At 45.6% G+C, this 19,193-nt stretch overlaps 1 protein-coding gene across 11 annotated transcripts in view; it reads right to left on the reverse strand.

The window, feature by feature from the left end:
• The window catches only part of LOC101793955 (sodium/potassium/calcium exchanger 3), a 303,296-nt gene that overhangs the window by 82,943 nt on the left and 201,160 nt on the right, over window positions 1-19,193 (reverse strand). Inside the window, exons 1-2 of one of the 11 annotated variants that reach the window (XM_027453147.3) lie at window positions 5,687-6,335; window positions 4,536-4,667 (exon numbers count right to left, since the gene is read on the reverse strand). The exons of 5 other annotated variants lie outside the window; for them this stretch is intronic. The gene's annotated coding sequence lies outside the window, so the exon portion shown is untranslated. Of the gene's footprint in view, window positions 1-4,535; window positions 4,668-5,287; window positions 6,336-19,193 lie in introns of those variants that run through there. 5 more of the 11 variants (XM_072035183.1, XM_038177284.1, XM_027453150.2 and 2 more) reach the window with 5 other exon arrangements.

Genomic DNA, 19,193 nt, shown 5'->3' on the forward strand with positions numbered 1-19,193 from the left:
GTTATATCTGAAAGGCCCTTTATCACCTTTCATTTCTTCTGCAACTTTAGGGAAGAGGAAGGCAGAGGGAAGTCTGTGCATGTTTGTCTTAGTCCACCTAAAAGAGGTCCTTTAAGCCAAATTAAAACAGGCTGCAGTATCATGTGGGGCCTAGACCAAAAGCAGAACCAGGCCACATCAGCACTTCAGATTCACCAGCCAAGAATGTGAAGCGGTAGCAGCCGCTGTTCCACAAACAAACTGTGCTACAGCTCACGGCAGCGGAGACATAGAAAATTCCACGTTCCTGACAGTCTTTCCTCCTTGTCCTGCTCAAACTGTAAATACTCAGATTCCCGAACAACAATGGTAGATTGAACCATAATGTCATTTAGGATTGGATAACTGCAGGTGGTAGAATATCAGAACTAATGATAATAATAGTCCTAGTCTAGGTCATAAGCACCATAAGTGCTAACAAGTGGACATAGCATCCTTTCCAGCTCTCAGTAACATGCTCTGGAAGACTATACTGCTTCAACAGTATGTGGTAACTTATTGCATTAAGTATCTTGCTGTAGCACTCTGCATGTCAGGAGGCATTTATTTGCCATGTTCTAAACTGACACGTATTGGAAATAAGAGCCTCGTATCCATCCAATTCCTTCTACACGACCTCTGTGTTTCATTACCAAATGACTTAATTTACCACAGAGTACCAAATATTTACAGTACTGTCCCCTCTCCCAATGCACACCAATTGAATGATAAATGACTTGAACAAAACAAATGCTTTAACTGGCAACACTTGACTCTGCTTAGCATTCTTCCCGTGCCACTCTTCAGTAAGAATTTTTTTACAGCTTTTTTTTTTTTCCCAAGACACTTATCTTTATACATTCTTATTACAGATGAAAGGTATCATAAATCTCATTTTGGAGACCTACACAGTATGCCAAGTATTTAGATCCATGGGTGAATGTTGTTTACCCACGGATCCTACAATGCACATGACCACAGCGCCAGTTTCCTGTGTGTTATTCACTGACACACCTCAAGGCAGGGCTACAACTTTGCTGTTCAACCCCTTTCAGCTCCTGATCTGAAGCCACTCAGTAATCATGCAGGCTCGGAAGCAGTGACTGCAGCTTGGTAGCACTTGTTAAGAAAAGAACTGAGACCATGCCTACTTACAGATAGCACTACATCCATTCCCTCCCGCTGATGGGAGGTAAATTACATTACCGATCACTACAACACAATGGCTACACTGTTCTGCTAGACAATAGAAGCCCTTTAGCTTCTGTATTGGAAGAAACGTTTTGCCTTCATGTTTTTTAAAATAAGCACTAGCTCCTTGGGGAAAAATTAAATAACCACAGTACCCATTCACTGCCTCAGTAATTACTATGTTTTGATCCATCTTTATCATACAATGAAAAAAAAAAAGTCCCTCAAATCCCCTTAAGTAAAAGAACCTAATTGTCTTCTACTTTAGACATATTTCAGAGCAACAGGAGCCAACTTTCCTAGTCCCGTTAGCCACATACCAAAATCTTCACATGGCTATGTGATTCAAAGAACTATTGCTCACTATTCAGAGGGCCAACTGCTCACCCAGAGAATGGGTGAGAAATTGGCTAACGGGCAGGGCTTAAAAGGTTGTGATAAAAAGGGCCACATAAGGTTGACAGATGGTCACTAGTGGGGTCCCTCAAGGCTCCATTTTAGGGCCAGTCCTCTTCAATGTTTTTTTTTAAAGGATTTGCATGTAGGACTAGGTGTTTCGAGCAAATTTGCCGACAACATCAAACTTGGAGGAGTTGTGGACTTGGATGAGGGTGGAAAGGCCTTGCAAAGACATCTGGACAGATTGAAGAGCTGGGTGATCACCAACCACATGAATTTTAACAAGAGCAAGTGCCAGGTCCTGCACCTGGGACAGGGCAACCCTGGCTATACGTACAGACTGGGCGACAAGATGCTGGAGAGCAGCCCCACAGAGAGGGATCTGGGGGTTGTGGTTGACAGCAAGCTGAATATGAGCCAGCAGCGTGCCCTGGCAGCCAGGAGGGCCAACTGTATCCTGGGGTGCATCAAGCACAGCATCGCTAGTCGGTCAAGGAAAGGGATTGTCCCGCTCTACTCTGCGCCACAGTACAAGAAGGACATTAAACCATTGGAGAGTGTCCAGAGGAGGGCGACGAAGATGGTGAAGGGCCTAGAGGGGAAGACATATGAGGAGCAGCTGAGGTCACTTGGTCTGTTCAGCCTGGAAAAGAGGCGGCTGAGGGGGGACCTTATCGCAGTCTACAACTTCCTCGCAAGGGGGACTGGAGAGACAGATGACCTATTCTCCTTAATTACCCATGATAGAACCTGCAGGAACTGTGTTAAGCTGAGGCAGTGGAGGTTTAGGCTAGACATCAGGAGGAGGTTCTTCACCAAAAGGGTGGTCACACACTGGAACAGGCTCCCCAGGGAAGTAGTCACTGCACCAAGCCTGTCTGAATTTAAGAAGTGATTGGACTGTGCACTTAGTCACGTGGTCTAAAATTTGGGGTAGACCTGCGTGGTGCCAAGAGTTGGACTTGATGATCCTTATGGGTCCCTTCCAACTCAGAATATTCTATGATTCTATCAACTAGGATGCAGTAACAGAGTTTCACAGAGGTGATGGCCACATAGCCCCCACTGTTTTGCTGTCAGACTAAGGAACACAAAACTGGTGGGCTGTGCGAAGAACACTGGAGCAATGTGCTTAAGTCAGCCTCAGGAGGCCCTCTTGCATGCCTTGACAAACTGAGTCAGGGACATGCTACCAGCATAGCCTCACGCCACTGATATGGCATGGCGCTGACACAAGAGAAACCAAACTGCTCAAAAAAAAAAAAAAAAAAAAAAAAACACACACACCAAATCCACACCTTAACTGCCACCACTCTCACTAGCAGTGATTACACTTTTATGGATTTGCAAGATGTTCAACACAATTTTCTCAAGCAAACGTGAAATCCTGCAGCTTAATGCGATTAATTTCTCAGTAGGCTAATATTTATATTAGCTGTCCTTTCAAATCCTTAGCCTAAGAGGAAACCTGTATTACTGCTACTGCACAAACAAATCCTCACAGACTGACTTATCAGACTTACCTTACCCTGGAAGCCCATTTCCAACAGCACAGTCTGATCCTTAAACCCAGAGAGAAGCGACACAAGCAAACAAAAGATTCAAATGCTTACAAGCTTACCAAATACAAACTGATCTACTGACAACCCCTTTAAGAAAATATTTCACACCAGCCTCAAAAGCAACTCAATGAGTGGATTCCTAGCAACAATCGGCAATCTTGTTTCATATAGCTGTTCCACCATCATTTCTCAGAAAAAAAAAGTTAGTGCTGCTGGAATTCTTGGTAATTATTACTTAGTTTATGTTCTTAATTAATACAAGGAATAAGGCAGCAGGTTTACTACAAATCCCCTCAGTGAAATTAAATGCATCCTAGGATTACACACAGCAAAATACAAGACTGTTCCACATGAGTGTCCTCAGAATCAGAGCACAGCTTTCCTGCTTAGCTATATGATCATACAGACAATTTATCATAGTCTTTCTGTATCAACTTATTGTAGTCTTTCTTTCCTTGGCTTGATGTAAGTGCTGCTTGCAACAAATAAAATTTGAGTGTGATATCGACATTACTCTCATCCTAAATCCCAAACACAGCACCATACCAGCTACTAGGAGGAAAATTAACTCTATCCTAGCCGAAATGAGGATGCTGCTCAACTAACTCAATACACAGACGCCAATAATTAAATATTTATAGAGCTAAATACAACATTAAATCTAATGAAAATTTACATAAAAACTGATCTGGTTTAAAAAATTGTCATGGTTTAACCTGGCTGGCAGCTAAACACCACACAGCCCTCCCCCCTCCCTCTCTGGGATGGGGGAGAGAAATGGAAAGTGAAGCCCATGAGTTGAGATAAAGACAGTTTAATAAGACAGGAAAATAAAATAATAAAATAATAATAATAATAATAATAATAATAATAATACAATGATGATAATAGTACTACTAATAATAATGTGTACAAACAAGTGATGCACAATGCAATTGCTCACCACTCGCTGACTGATGCCCAGCCTAACCCTGAGCAGTCCGCCCCCCCCTCCCCTGGCTAGCCACTCCTATATATTGTTTAGCATGACCCCAGATGGGATGGAATACCCCTTTGGCTAGTTTGGGTCACCTGTCCTGGGTCTGTCCCCTCCCAGCTCTTGCTGCACCCCCAGCCTGCCCATTGGCAGGACAGAGCGAGAAGCTGAGATGTCCTTGGCTTGGTGTAAGCACTGCTCTGCAACAATCAAAACATCGTGGTGTTATCAACACTCTTCTCATCCTAAGCCAAAACATAGCATTCTACCAGCTACTAGGAAGAAAATTAACTCTGTTCTAACTGAAACCAGGACAAAAATATATATAAAAGCTTTGCTCTGCAGCTATAGTGGCATGTTTCATCCCAACAAAACACAGAAATACTCACAAAGCCAAAGCAGACGTAGTGAAACTGAATGTGGAGTTGCTGCAGAGTTGTATGGCCTACAACTCCACGTAACTGCTCTTCTAAGCACTGCCTCACCAGCCATACAGCCTGCACCTGGATAAATGGGTGGTTCTGCAAAGAAAATTAATCCCAGTCACTTCACAAGTCTCTCAGCTGTTCTCCATAAACAATCTTCTAATGGCAAAAGAACACCTCTGCCAGCCCTGTCACATTTATCCATACTGCTTTTGCCTGCACAGAAATACCAGGTGGAAACTGTGCTCCGCCCAACCCTCATGAACACAGGCATGTAAAGATGTGTCCTGGGCAGAGGGGATAATGCACAGACGGGCTTAAGTGTTATCACCTGGAGAGGCGTCAGGTGAGCAGAGCAAGGGAGAGCTGAGCATGCTGAAAAGATAAGAAGACAAAGCTGCGCTAACAGGGCGCCTGCTTTTCTACACCTCTGCAGTCAGACCCGGGCGATTTAATATGCATCAGCACAATAACACTTACGAGGAAAGAATTAAAGAGTGGAACTGCCGAAACCGAGGCTTCGGGCCGCCCTTCTGGGCGCCAGGAGCCCCCGTTCCGGTCAGGGCCGCGCCGCAGACGCCCAGGCCGGTGGCTCTGACCGCAGCCGGCACCGCGGGCCTGCTCCGCCCGCTGGGCCCCGGCACGCTGCGACCCCCGGCCCCGCGCCAACCCCGGAGACCCCCGGGCGCCCTCCCCCCGCCGCGCCGCCCGCTCACCTCCCGAGGCCGGCCCGGAGCGAGCGCAGCCCGCAGCCGGCCGGTCCGGGTCACGGGGAGGAGCCGCAGCCTTGAGCCTGCCGCAGGGCCCGGCCCGGCCCGGCCCGTGCCGCCGCGGCCCCTCCCCTCAGCCTGGAGCCGGCTCCCCCGGACAAGGCGCCCGCGCCCTGCCCCCACCGGGCTCGGGGAGCTCGGCACGGCCCGCGGGGGCCGCGGTCCTGGCCTCCGGGCCGGGCGAGCGAGGCCGCGCCGTTCGTTGCCCCCCGCCTCGACGGGCACCTGAGGCGGCGGGGCCGGGGACCGGCGGCGGCCGGCAGTGCTCAGCGGGGCCGGGCAGCCGCTGGAGGCCCAGCCCGGGCCGCTCCCCGGTGCCGCGGTGGCCCCGGCGCGCTGCCGTACCTGTGTGCGCGCCGGCGGAACGGGCCCGCACAGCTCCTCCTCGCGGTCTGCACCAGGCGTGCTGGGAAAAACAGCGTCCGAGCGGTTGGGATGTGCGCATTCCCCAGGTCGTTCCAGGGTCCTAACAACCAGTCTTTCACAAGGTTGTTATGCTGACTGCAGGGCGAGTTACTTCAGTAACAAAACAACGAGCGCGAGATTTTCCTTCCCGTTTGGCAGCCGCTTTCTCCATAAATAGAACGCCGGTTGTGAAATCTGTTCATCTGATTCGTGTCAATATAGAACGATGCTAGAGCCGCATGATGAAATGTGACCTTCTCTCTCACGTATCCTTGTATAACCGCAAGTCTAAGAGAAACAGAGTGGTTAATGTATATACTTCCTGTACCTTGCAAAAGAATGGTCTAGCAATTCATGTCAGTAGAGTGTTTGGAGGGTAAACCTTGAGACTCGGGTCTAGGGGATAAGAGAACAAAGGAGTTTTCAAAAACTGCTGACTTTTGCATGGGGCGCTGTACAGGTCTCTGATATCCGGGCTAAGAGATCAACAAATTAAGAGGGGGGGGGAAGCTGAAGAATGACTGAAGGACAAAGCCTGGGAGGAAGACTACGAGCCCTCAGTATGAGTGACCCCCCAGAGGGACCACCAGAGACTGATACGCATGCATCTGTGGGATGATTCGGTTCCTGGGAAACTAATTATAATAACCCTGCCTTTTCCAAAAGTGGTGCTGAATATGTATTAGCCTAGGAGCATAAAAACCAGCCACCTGATGTAATAGGTGTGCGTCTTGGTGGAGCGGAGACTCCCAGCGCACCCAGCACTGTTTGCTTGCCTCTATTCATTTAATAAATTGTAAACTTTAATTGCAATCCTATTTGGGACTCAGTCATTTATTACATGGTTAAATGCCAGCAACCGCATTGAAGATAGCAGCTGACAGGTCGAACATGATTAGGAACATACTCGAGGACCCACAGGGGTGGAAAATCATATTTAAAGGAGGTACTGCAATTCCAAAATCCAGATTATTAAAGCAAAAGGTAGCTTTGCAGAAATACCACAAAGCAATACTGTCTTGGTTACAAGGTGATGGCATTTACATTAATCCAAGGCTTCCATTAAAATGGCCATTAATCCTCAGGCATTGAAAGAGACGTGGCTGGCTCATATTGATGCAACCACAAGCAGCTTCTCTTGCTGCAGCTTTGATGTAATCTATATCTGTCCTTTGACACAGTGGTGTGAAACTTCTGGTACAAGCTGGAGACAGCTGAAGTAATCCTACTTGCAGGTTGTAAAAGCTGCTGTGTGCTCTACAATCCGTCTCGAGAGCTACTGAAACCTTTCTGCTCCAGATGCCATGCATTCCACTCTGAACTTCAACATTAAAAAACATTTCAGGCAGCCTTGCAGATGATACTAACATGCAGTATTGCAGTGCCTAGCTTGGCATAACTCATTGGAGCCCCATCTTTCCTCACGAAGTGTGGTGAGCTACCACTGACCCTTAAAAGCAATTGAGAGCAGTGCAGTGAGGCACCTGCCAACCAACAAAAAAAATTGACCCACCTCAGTAAAAGTGGCAGATATGGGAGAGATCCAGTCCAGGGCTGCACGCAGGCACGCCTCTTCCCTTGGGATTCACAAAGCCCACCAGCCCCCTGACAAAAGAGAACGAGGCCACCATAATAAACATGCTCTTCTCATAGACCTCTCACGACTGCTACCACGGGACAGCCACTTGCTGAATTCACGTATCAGATCAGGTCTCATGTCACCCTTACTTACTGGGGTGGGGACAACAAAGTTGCTTACCTTGCACACAGCAAACAAGAGGCAGTAAATGAGAGGCAGGTATTGACATACATGGCCCTGCTGAACTGGAGCAGTGCTGAGCTCCAAAGACTGGAGGCAATTTACTTGCAAAAACTTTGCCACACACAGTCTTCCAAGTACCTGAGAAGATACCAGGTGAAGTTTCATGGCTTGTGTTTCTTATTTATCCCTAATTGAGACCCTTTAAATCCAACTGCAAGCATGAGTTTGGCACAGTCTTCTAACAAATGCAGTAAGCCTGCAGAAAGGTTGATTTTTTCATGAGCCCTGAGCTACTGGGCTGTATTTGCCATCATGTGAGCATGGGGCAGAGATCAACATGTAGGCCACAGGCTCTAAGCATAGTTGGGATGCCCCTCAGGACTTGACTAGTCTAGACAAGAAATGGCACTTTGCCTTGCCAGCGTTGCTGCACTGCTGCAGACACCCCTGCGAGGTGAGGCAAGGTAAGCTTTCCCATGTAGGTTGGTTTTGACAGAGCCTGGGCAGCATGTACTTTAGCTCTGTAAAAATCAAAATGCCTGTTTCCTATTTCCAGCCCAATTACAGAGCAAAACACTGTTACTGGTGTTTTGAGTGCATACCTAGGAGATGGGAAATGCACTTGCTTATCTGCTGTCACACTCTGGCAATTGCAGAAAGGAGCAGCAATTATATCCTTAAGCTAGCTTCCCTCATGGTGGCCAGAATTTGTGTGTCAAGAGACTGTGTGCTTCCACTGGCTCCTATCCTAGAAGCCTGCCATATCACCGTGAGCTTTGCAGGAGGAAGGAGAGAAACCGAAGCACTTTGTAGAGAAGGCAGACGAGTCACTGGACCTACCTCCTGCGTGCTCAGCACATTGCTGCTGCCCCATGGGAAGGCCTGTGTGGTATCCCAGCCATGGGTTTGCATCCCCCCAGCGTCTGGTCATGTTCACTGACAGCTTCAGAGTAATCTTTTTTTACTGTAGAACGTGATTTGTGTTTCAGTTGTACGTGACAGTGATGTCCTGGTTTCAGTTAGGATAGAGTTAATTTTCTTCCTAGTAGCTGGTATCTGTGTTTTGGCTTAGGATGAGAAGAGTGCTGATAACATGCTGATGTTTTAATTGTTGCAGAGCAGTGCTTACACCAAGGCAAGGACTTTTCATCTTCTTGCTCTGTCCTGCCAGCGGGCAGGCTGGGGGTGCAGCATGTGAGAAACACTCCGTAGCCAATAACTTAGGCTCAGGCGAGGATCTCAGTGAAGTAGTAATTTATTCGCGATTGCAATGGCGGGCGCCCCACAAGCAGGAGAGAGCGCATCTACTAGTTCCAAAACACAGTTTATATACCTTTTGATGGCAGGACCCTCCCCTGTTTCCCCACTGAGTGGGTAATCCAGGTTCACAATCTATCTGATGCTTCACAAACAATGCATGGCCTTCAGTTGCCGGCCTGTTAAATTTCAAATTTCTTTTGACATTTTTACTGTTTGAAGTGGTAATGTTTCTTCACTTATCTGACTTGACTTGACACCGTGATTTTCACCTAATTGTCCTAAGGAGACTGGTTGTCTGCATTTTACTAGGTCGCCTGCTAAACTTTCTTATCACTGTAAGCATATCTCAGTACCACATTCCCTCCTTCTAAACAATGTAACTCTGCAAAAACAACATTTCTATTCCCACAATTCCCCCCTTTTCTTTTTTTTTATAAACTGTTGATTTTTGCAAAACCTTTCTCTAAGGTGCAATTTGATAGACTTCTTCTTCTTTGCTTTCCATCTCCTCATTATCTCCTTATCTGAGTAAGGTGGTAGCTCCATGGTCATTTGTTTCAATAGTGCGGTTTCAGTTAACCACTGTACTAGTCCTCTTACACAGGGGATAATGCAGCAACCAATGGCTGTCAAAACTCCTACAACTACGATCAATGTTGCAAATATGCCTATTTTTTTTTTTTATTTTTATTTTTATTTTTTTTTTGCCAATTCACTGGCAAGGGTGGTAAGCCCTTGCAATGCTCTTGTTACCGAGCCATCTGGGACACTATTGTTGGGTATAAGAGTGCAACAATGGTTGCTCAGTATTACACACACAAACACACCTCCTTCCTCTGCGAGCATCATATCTAATGCTATCCTGTTTTCCCAAGCCATTTTGCTGATGGCATCTAGTTGTTCAGCGATTCCTCTCATTGCATCCTTGGTATAATTGATGAATCTCTGCTGATTATAATAGAAATAATTAATCCAATCCGCATTTTTATTGATTGTTACCCACCAGAACAGTGACTCAAACCCTGCAGCAATTTGATTTCTGGCTTTATGTTCATCTGCAACTCCTCTAGGTACCCCCATAGAATCTATGTATACTCTATCATCAAATGATATTCCTAAGCCTCTTTTACTTCCTCTGGGTATTTGTGATGTTTCTCTTTCAAATGCCAGGGTGAAGGGTATAGCTAATTGAACAAGTGCACAAGTGCCTTCCCAATTAGATGGTAGGGTGGACCGTAAGATCTTCCCTCCACCGTACCACCAGAGATCTGCCCTGGGGATCTCTAGTCTTGAGCAGTTTCCCATCAAGTCCTTGGTAGCACAAGGCAAATTCTCCCAGATGCCAGGTAGCACTCACACCCTGCCGTGAGAGGCAAGCTGTATGGCTACCTATAGCTGTAGAGAATGCAGGGGGAACCGTGATATTGTTATCATGCAAGGAACAGCAAAGAGAGACTTACAGGCCTCATTTCCCCAGGCAGTCTTTTCTTGGTACAATGCAGTCATACATCGCATCCCTTGGGAGTCTTCGGTCCACCCCCATGGGAAGGGCACTATCTGGGCAATCAGTCATCCCGAGGCACAAGCATAGCAGTTGCTACGGTTGAGACTCTGGACAGTATATTTGACCCATTCTATCCAGGCATTCACATCCCCATACCCTGTTTGAATCTCAAATGTTTGAACTGCCACATTTCAGAGGGCCTCCTGTTTTCTCTCCTGTTTTCTCCTTGAGTTTCTCCCTTTCTCTGATGGCAATAGAGGATAGTTTCCATACAGCTATTCTCAATCTGGCTGTTGGGTCTCTCCCAGTTATTTGTTCTCTCTGCTCAATTGTCGTTGGGCATTTAAATCTCCACAAGCTAACACCTCACAAACATCAAACGTGACAGATTGTGGTACATAAACCTCTGTCACAGTCACCCATATTTTGATGGGGTATCCCGTTTTTGCTATTATCTGGTCATGCCTTTTCCAAGTTGCCAATTGACCAAGGCCTTCTCTGAGGCCTAGAATCACTAAAAACAAAATTAGTAATCAATTTTTCCCTGTCATCATTTTTAAACCTTAGGTTTCCAAATAATTATTGATACAAAAAGTAAGATGTACACTACTACTATAACAACCCCCCCTTGGGAGCACTGCAATTCACTATAGGTCTGTTCTTTCTCTCAATCACAAGTCACAGTCGTTAGTTACCTGTGAAAATAAAAGGTTAGTTTACAATTGTAAGCTCTTATCTTGCTCAGAGTCCACTATGAGATTTTTCAATTTCAACTTCCAACAAGTCTTTTGTAGGAACAGCTTCCCAGGTACTAGCGTCAACGGATGCCTTCACTCGAGTATAGTGAGTCGAACCTTTTTCCACAGTTCTTGCAGCTGTTTCAGTGGTTAGTAATTGTCCTTCCCATTCAGGCCGGGGTTGACTCTTTCCAGGTCCAAACCAGGACCCGGTTTCCTGGGTGATGGTGGTGAATGGGGAATTCCAAAGGTGGGGTTTGAGCCAACAACCCACAGGTCCTGAGAAATGACAAAGAAGAGGACAACCCCAGAATACAGTTCTTAAGAAAACTCTCTTGTTTTGAATTGTGGTATCTCATCCCTTCTGCCCAGATAGGGCAATCTGAACAGCATCTCATATGGTAAAATTCCTGTATCCTTTCTTGGTGCTGTTTAAACCTGTAGGAGTAAGCATTTTACCCAAGGAAGTTGGGTTTCTAACACTAGTTTAGTTAATTGCTTCTTTAATGTCTGATTCATTCGTTCCACCTTCCCAGAAGAGGAGGGGTGCCAGGGGCTGTGAAAATCCCACTCAATCTCTAAGGCCTGCTTTAACCCTTGCAGTAAAGCTTTACACCCATCCAGTCACATGGTCAATTAGAACAAACAAGTAACTCAGTAAAGTCTACCTGTATATTTTGGAAAGGTCAAAGCCCTGGCTCCCGTCCCCCTCTAGATGGGTTACAGAAGACCTTTTTATTTACCTTTTGACATGTGGTACATCCTCTACATATGTGCTTCCCTAAAGTGTATATTCCTACACAGACATACTTTCTTAGCACAACATCACACATTGCTTGCACTTCCCAATGACTCTTTTGATGTAAAACAGTTAATATTTGCCTCATTATCACTTTATTCAGCATTTCTCTCCCATTAGGGAGTATCCATTTTCCTTCAGACTTCATGGCTCCTGATTCCTTAAAAAAAATCTTTTTAAAACTTTTAGTTCTTTCTTAATTTTCAACAATTCCCTGAATCCTCTCTGCATTTATTCTGTTTTCTTTCAGACATTAGATGCCTTAAATACCTGATTTCTCTTTCTCCATATTGTACTTTATTATTATTATTTATTTTTTTTTTAATACTCCCAAGCCCTGCTTTCCCAGAAAGTTGAATAGCTTGTTAGTAGCTTTCTTCACAACTCTTTTCTCCTGTCCTGACAATAGAAAATGATCCACATATTTGTTAACATTAATACCTCCTTGGGAGGTTATAATTGCTCCAAAATATATATATATATATATATATATATATATTTAGAACTTACCCAAATAGATAGGTGGCCCTGTAAACCCCTGAGGTAAAATTGTCCACCTATATTGTTGCTTCCGCCCCCATTTCAGGGTCTTTCTAGTAAGAGGTGAATATACATGTATGTTTGCTCTCAGGGCCTGCGAGCACTCCATTAATAACACTGTTATTCCAGTCTAACAATTTACTATTTGAATGCCCAATTTAATCATCAAATCCCTTCTCAACAAGTTAGTCCCTGCCTTGGGTACATACAATAATTACCCAGTGATCATTTTATCCCCTGGTCTCAGCTTGGTATCCCCCAAAAGTGGCACTGTTATCCCAGCCCCTTCTGCCCCCATCACTTTTTAGGGTTTCATTAGTTAATTTAATCCCTGATACTTTACAAGTCAGTAATGACCTAGCTGTTCCCCAGTGTATTGGGTTTGATGGCAAGGTTCGGGGGGGTGTGAGAGGTGTGGGGGTGGGAAACTGCAGTGGCAGCCCCCGTGAGAAAAACCCAGAAGCCTCCCCGTGGCAGGTAAGAGACAATTTCATCTGGCCCCAAAGGGGCCCACTGCTGCCCAGAGCCAAGCCATGAGCAATACAGTCCCTGCCTCTGTGAGAGCACATCCACGAAAACAAACAAACAAAGAAACAAACAAAAACCTGCTGCTCAACAGCAGTTGGGAGAGCGAGAAACCCCCCCGCAGACACCAAAGTCAGTGCAGAAGGAGGGGGGAGGAGGCGCTCCAGGCGCTGGAGCCGAAGCCCCCCTGCGGCCGCTGGAGAGGCCCCTGGTGGAGCAGGCTGTTCCCCCCTCCCCGATGCTTGGGAAACTGAACAAACACCACAGCAAATATACCAAAACTTCTAGACTGTTACTTAGATAATGCCTACATCACCTTTCCCTGCTCATTCAACTTCAAACAGCTCTGTTAAGTACTACATGCCACACCTTTAACACCTTCAGCAACCCTTTTAACACTTCCTTTATCTTTCTCCAGCCTGTACTTTTCTAATACCAGCACCAAAGGCTCAGTCAGGGTCCAACTTAATTCCATACCTTTTCCCTCCAAGATAAACAACATATCAATATAGCGTATTTCATCCAATTTTCCTTCTTTCTTCCTTCTTCCACTCCAGATATTCCTATTCGAAGTGGCCAGCCTGGCCACACTTAAAACATCTTATCAAAGCCTGTCTCTGCTAGGACTCAGGCCACAACACAGGCAGCCTTCTTTGCCTGCCATTCCTTCATCTCTCTTCCTCTCCTTTCCATCCTGGCCCTGACTCCCCCTGAAGATTTTCTTCCTCTTTCTCCAACGCTCTGCCTCACTACCCGCTGCACTGTCAATACCATTGTTTCGCTCTCCTTTTTTTTTTTTTTTTTTTTTTTTTTTTTTCCTTCTTATCTCCCCTCCGGACACACACCTCCAGGGCCTCCCGCAGGAGTTCACTACATCCCCCCACCTTCTGAAGCATTTTCTGCATATTTTGCCAGGCTTTAATCACACAATGAACTTTCAAGAGCCCTTGGGATACTGGGTCCTCAGGTCTCATCCCCAAGTACTTTCTCATTCTGACCCCAAGTCTCTCATATGATTTCTGTGTTGCACACTATTATTATTCCAGCCAGGATTGGCAAGTGGGTATTTCTGCCCTGCCGGTATTACCCCTGGTCCTGGAGGATGAGCTCTTTCCCATTCTTGTATAGCAGCTCTCCTCCTGATCATTCCCATTTCTTTCCCTGTAAACAACATACTTATAGACATAATTCCCTCCCCCAAGAGTATAAGTCAGGTCGTAGGAACTGGTCTAATTGTTCAACTAGGCTGTTGGGGTCCTTGAATAAAGACTTCCTCTCCTTCTTAAAAGTTCTAACCTCTCTGCTGGTAAGGAGGGGGGGGGGGTAGTTCACCTAAGAGGATACACAGTTATTGTTAGTACTGTTAGTATCAGGGAAGGCAAAATTCTCAATATCTCTTCTACCTTGTTCTAATTCTTGCCAGAACCTAGAGTACAATCCTTCTTTAGGGACAGTGTTAATTACAGCCCCTGTCTCCCTTCCTGGAGTGACTGCTGCTGTCACCAGTTCAATATTAAGATTATAGGGAGCATAACTTGGCTCCTTCTCTGAAAAAGGAATCTTCTTGTTTACACATAAATTTAAAGCCTGAATTTTCATCAGACCCGTATTTTGGCCAAAATACTGCTGTTTCCTTAATTGGTTCTTTTGTCCAGACTGATACACAATATTTAACCTTTTTTTTAAAAAAAAAAATTATTTTTCTTTTACACTTTTACAACCCCTCTAATTTTGGGATTATGTTTCCAATTTCTTATAATTCTTCAGGAAGAACTATTAGTAGGCACTCCCCCAGGGATATCTCCCTGTCCCCTGGAACTCATATTTTCCCATTTTTCCTAACCCTCGCCAGTATGTGCTACAGAAATTTCCCTTCTGCAGTGTACCACACACCAACGTACTGAAAAATGGGGGTGTACCGCCGAGCACTTCCCCGTGCCAGCGTTACCGCACACCTATGAGTTTACCAGATTCCCTGGAACTCGTGCTTCCCATCTTTCCTAACCCTCGCCAGTATGTGCTACAGAATTTTCCCTTCTGCAGTGTACCACACACCAACGTACTGAAAGATGGGGGTGTACCGCCAAGCACTTCCCCGTGCCAGCGTTACCGCACACCTGAGTTTACCAGATTCCCTGGTGTACTTCCAAGCACTTCCCCGTGCAAGGATTACCGTACACCAGATTCCCCTGGTGTAGTGCCAGCACTTCCCCGTGCAAGGGCTTACCATACACCAGATACCCGACCCCCAAGGCAATACTTAATATTTCTTACCTTGGTCTGTGCACAGAGTTACCGGATCGATTCTTAAAAACCCGGAGTGCCTACCTTCTTCCTTTCCCCACTACTTCACGGATCCTGCCTCTTTAACCAGTCTCGGGCCCTCTGTCAGCTTTCCGCAGAACCGCCACCGTCGATGCACAGGACCGCTGAAATCAGCGGGGCATGCCTTCCTGCTGCTGCGGCGGTGGGGCTCCCCAGTAGGTGACTGGATCCCGGACGAGCCCCCAAATTGTGAGAAACACTCCGTAGCCAATAACTTAGGCTCAGGCGAGGATCTCAGTGAAGTAGTAATTTATTCGCGATTGCAATGGCGGGCGCCCCACAAGCAGGAGAGAGCGCATCTACTAGTTCCAAAACACAGTTTATATACCTTTTGATGGCAGGACCCTCCCCTGTTTCCCCACTGAGTGGGTAATCCAGGTTCACAATCTATCTGATGCTTCACAAACAATGCATGGCCTTCAGTTGCCGGCCTGTTAAATTTCAAATTTCTTTTGACATTTTTACTGTTTGAAGTGGTAATGTTTCTTCACTTATCTGACTTGACTTGACACCGTGATTTTCACCTAATTGTCCTAAGGAGACTGGTTGTCTGCATTTTACTAGGTCGCCTGCTAAACTTTCTTATCACTGTAAGCATATCTCAGTACCACATTCCCTCCTTCTAAACAATGTAACTCTGCAAAAACAACATTTCTATTCCCACAAGCAAGAGCTGGGAGGGGACAGACCCAGGACAGCTGACCCCAACTGGCCAAAGGGGTATTCCATCCCATCTGGGGTCAAGCTGAACAATATATAGGGGTGGCTAGCCGGGGTGGGGGGGACAGCTGCTCAGGGATTGGCAGGGCAGTGGTCAGCAGGCAGTGAGCAATTACATTGTGCATCACTTGTTTTGTACACATTAGTAGTAGTAGTACAATTATTATTATTATTATTATTATTATTATTATTCTGTCTTAATAAACTGCCTTTATCTTAACCCACAGGCTTCAAGGCTTCACTTTCCCGTTTCTCTCCCCCATCCCAGAGAGGGAGGGGGGAGGACGAGCGAATGGCTGCGTTCCGACCAGTTAAACCACGACACTTCAGTATGTTATATATGGAGTGGTAATTCGTGTCGAGAAAATGGTTGATATTCATAAAGAAGGGGGAGATTTGGGAGTGTGGCCACGTGGGTTGGAAAGCCCCGTGGTTGAGATAACATTAGACTCTTAATGATGAGGCCATCAGGAATATAAAAGAGTTTAGAGGGAACAAAGAAGGGTGATTCAGGAGACTCCATGCAGTCTCTGGTTTCTTGTTCTCCAGCCATTAAGGCATGGATGTTTATGGGTGTTTGCTGTTGCTGTTTTATGCAAAGTTGTTTGACCAATGAAAAGTTGTTTGGAAAAGAACTGCTGTGGGGAGAAGGGTATAAGAGGGGAGCCTGCCCTCAAGAGAAAAAAAAAAAAAAAGGCAACATGATGAAGTTACATCATCAATAAAGAAGCAGAAAGAAGGAGTGAAAAGGAACAGGCTGGCAGAATGGAGACCAGGACGGGAACAGGCACTTTGATCGACTCACGAAGACAGGTTCGGCCAAACTCAGCAAACTGCTCAGAGAAGCTCGTACAGAAAGTCGCTGGAAATGGGCGCACTGGAGCTGGAGAGAAGCTCGAGCTGAGAGAAGCGGAGCCACGCACACAACTGCCCCTCGCTGCTAAGCAGCTGCGCATTATGGGGAATCATACGTCCTTAGGAACAAAGACTGTCCTGGTAGCCTTACAGCTTGTTCTCCTTATTAACAATTGGACATTTTATGGGCCTGAAATACGGGACCAAATTGATGTCAAGGTGTGGGACTCTGCAACTAAAAACGACCAGGTTGCAGTGGGATTGCTCGGCACCTGGCAAGCAGTCTCTGAGGCCTTAAAGAGCCGTGTGGAGCCACAATCACAAACATGTGGCTTGCCAGACAGTGAGGGAGCTGCGGGCTCCTGTACTGATCCGACTGCTACGCCATGGGCCCCTCTGCTGCCACAGCCATCGAAGGCTTTTGCTGTTACCCCCTCCCCCATTGACCTGGACGTGCCTTTTGACCCAGGCCTCATTGGCCTTGAAAAGGAGATGGATATGCTTTTCCTCGATCCAGGAAGAACGGGATACATAAGGCCCGAAGACTGAGTTGCTTGACAACTTAAAGCGAGACATATTGCTCAAAAGGAATGGAAAATGGAGACATGTATGTAATCACGAAAAGGAACGGAAAATAGACTGTTAAGTCATGGAACTTAAAGGATTGTTTGTTACCTTTCCTGATTTTACGTATGTATAGGCATACTCAGGTTTAGTATGTAAAAGCAATGTTCTGTATATTTAGAATGTTTGATGTTTGTGTGTACGTGTTGGTGGAGCGTAGACTCCCCGCACACCCAGTGCTGTTTACTTGCCTTTTATACCTTTTATAAATATTACTAAATTCATATTGAATTGAGACTTCATTTATAACAAGTACATTCAAAATCTTATCTCTTAGCAGTATTTTGTGTATTACACTTCAGGCTGTAAGTCAGATTTCTTGCTCTGATTTGTAAAACAACACCAACTCTCAGCTATTTGTTACAACAAAGGGAGGAGGGAGGTGAAAATCAAACTGCATGAAGAAAACACAACAAAAACTGCTTAAAAGCAAAACTAGCTGTTTTGCTCAGTTTTCCCAATGAATTTTTCATACAGTGAGCAGAGGGAACACGGATACTTACACACAGGTGAGCCTAACATAGTCACCATGACTTGCTGTTTGCTAAAAGCTTGTTAATGATATTAGAGAATGTTTCTTGAAAAAAATGGTATCTTGTGGATTTACCTGGTTTTCAAGGTATCTTGGTTCCCTTCCCAGCTATGCCTGTACAATTCTGAACAACTAACTCTTTCTACTGGTCACACCATTAACTGCAGGGCATGAGCACATCTTAATATATTAAAGATTACAGTGCTCTTGTACTTACTGAACTAAAGGCTACACGAGTAGGACAAAAATGAGGCTAGACAAATATGGAAAAAAAGGGTCGTTTCTGCTTCTTTATAGGGCCTTTTCAATATGGAAAAATAAAAATGTCCATCTTCCATTTTCTGTACAAATGACAGACACACTCCTTACAATTCCTCAGTCTTGTTTCCCTTCTATAAGACTGGAAAGGACTGGAATGAAATTGTTTACAGTTGCTAGTCTCTACATCCATGGTAGGAAATTACTCTTTTATTATTTAATGGCACTGTGCTCTCAAGTTCATCTCTCTCAGCATTGTCCCATTAAGGGAGATCTGGCCAACAGCTTTGCAACACTCCCCCACATCAAGGCAAATTTTCATCATGAAATTCTGATGAGAAATCCAACAAGTTGGATCTTCACACTCCTTTGAAGAAAATGAATAAGTGCAAATGCTGCATAATTACATTTCCAGCTCAGTAGCACTTTTTACCTTCCCTCTCTTTAAGTGGAAACACTAGGTTGAAAAGCATATTCAAATAGAATGTATACCTGTGCAGGGACTCGGGAGCACTTTGACACACCAGCTCTTTAAGAAGATATGGACCAGAACCCTAATTTTCTCAGAAAGCCCCCACAGAGTGCATGCTAAGAGCAACCCAGGGCACCACACACGTTCTGCCCTCTCAGAGGACTCATGCAGGCAACCCTCTCTGCTCCCATGTAAGGAAGGATCAGGTGCCACAGCCTCCACACCTGCTCTTGCCAGCAGCCTTGCTGGATTAGGGATCAAGGCAGGAAGGAGCAGTAATGAGCTTCTGGCTGCCAACGAAGGCTCATTCCAGCTGCATACATGCCAAAAACTATTCCTCGCTCTACAGTTTGAGCCAAAGTGACATGAGAGTAAGGATGAGATCTCTGCCCAGAGAGACAATGACTGCCAGACACTAGCTGTGATTAATCCCAATGAATTTGGGGAGAGTCAGAGCCATATTCTAATCACACTACTGAACACTTTTCTTTTTGACAGCACGTAGGGAAGAGGTAGTAAGATCTGTGTTTGGGT

The sequence above is a fragment of the Anas platyrhynchos genome, chromosome 3 (assembly GCF_047663525.1).
Source record: "Anas platyrhynchos isolate ZD024472 breed Pekin duck chromosome 3, IASCAAS_PekinDuck_T2T, whole genome shotgun sequence".
Taxonomy (NCBI): domain Eukaryota; kingdom Metazoa; phylum Chordata; class Aves; order Anseriformes; family Anatidae; genus Anas; species Anas platyrhynchos.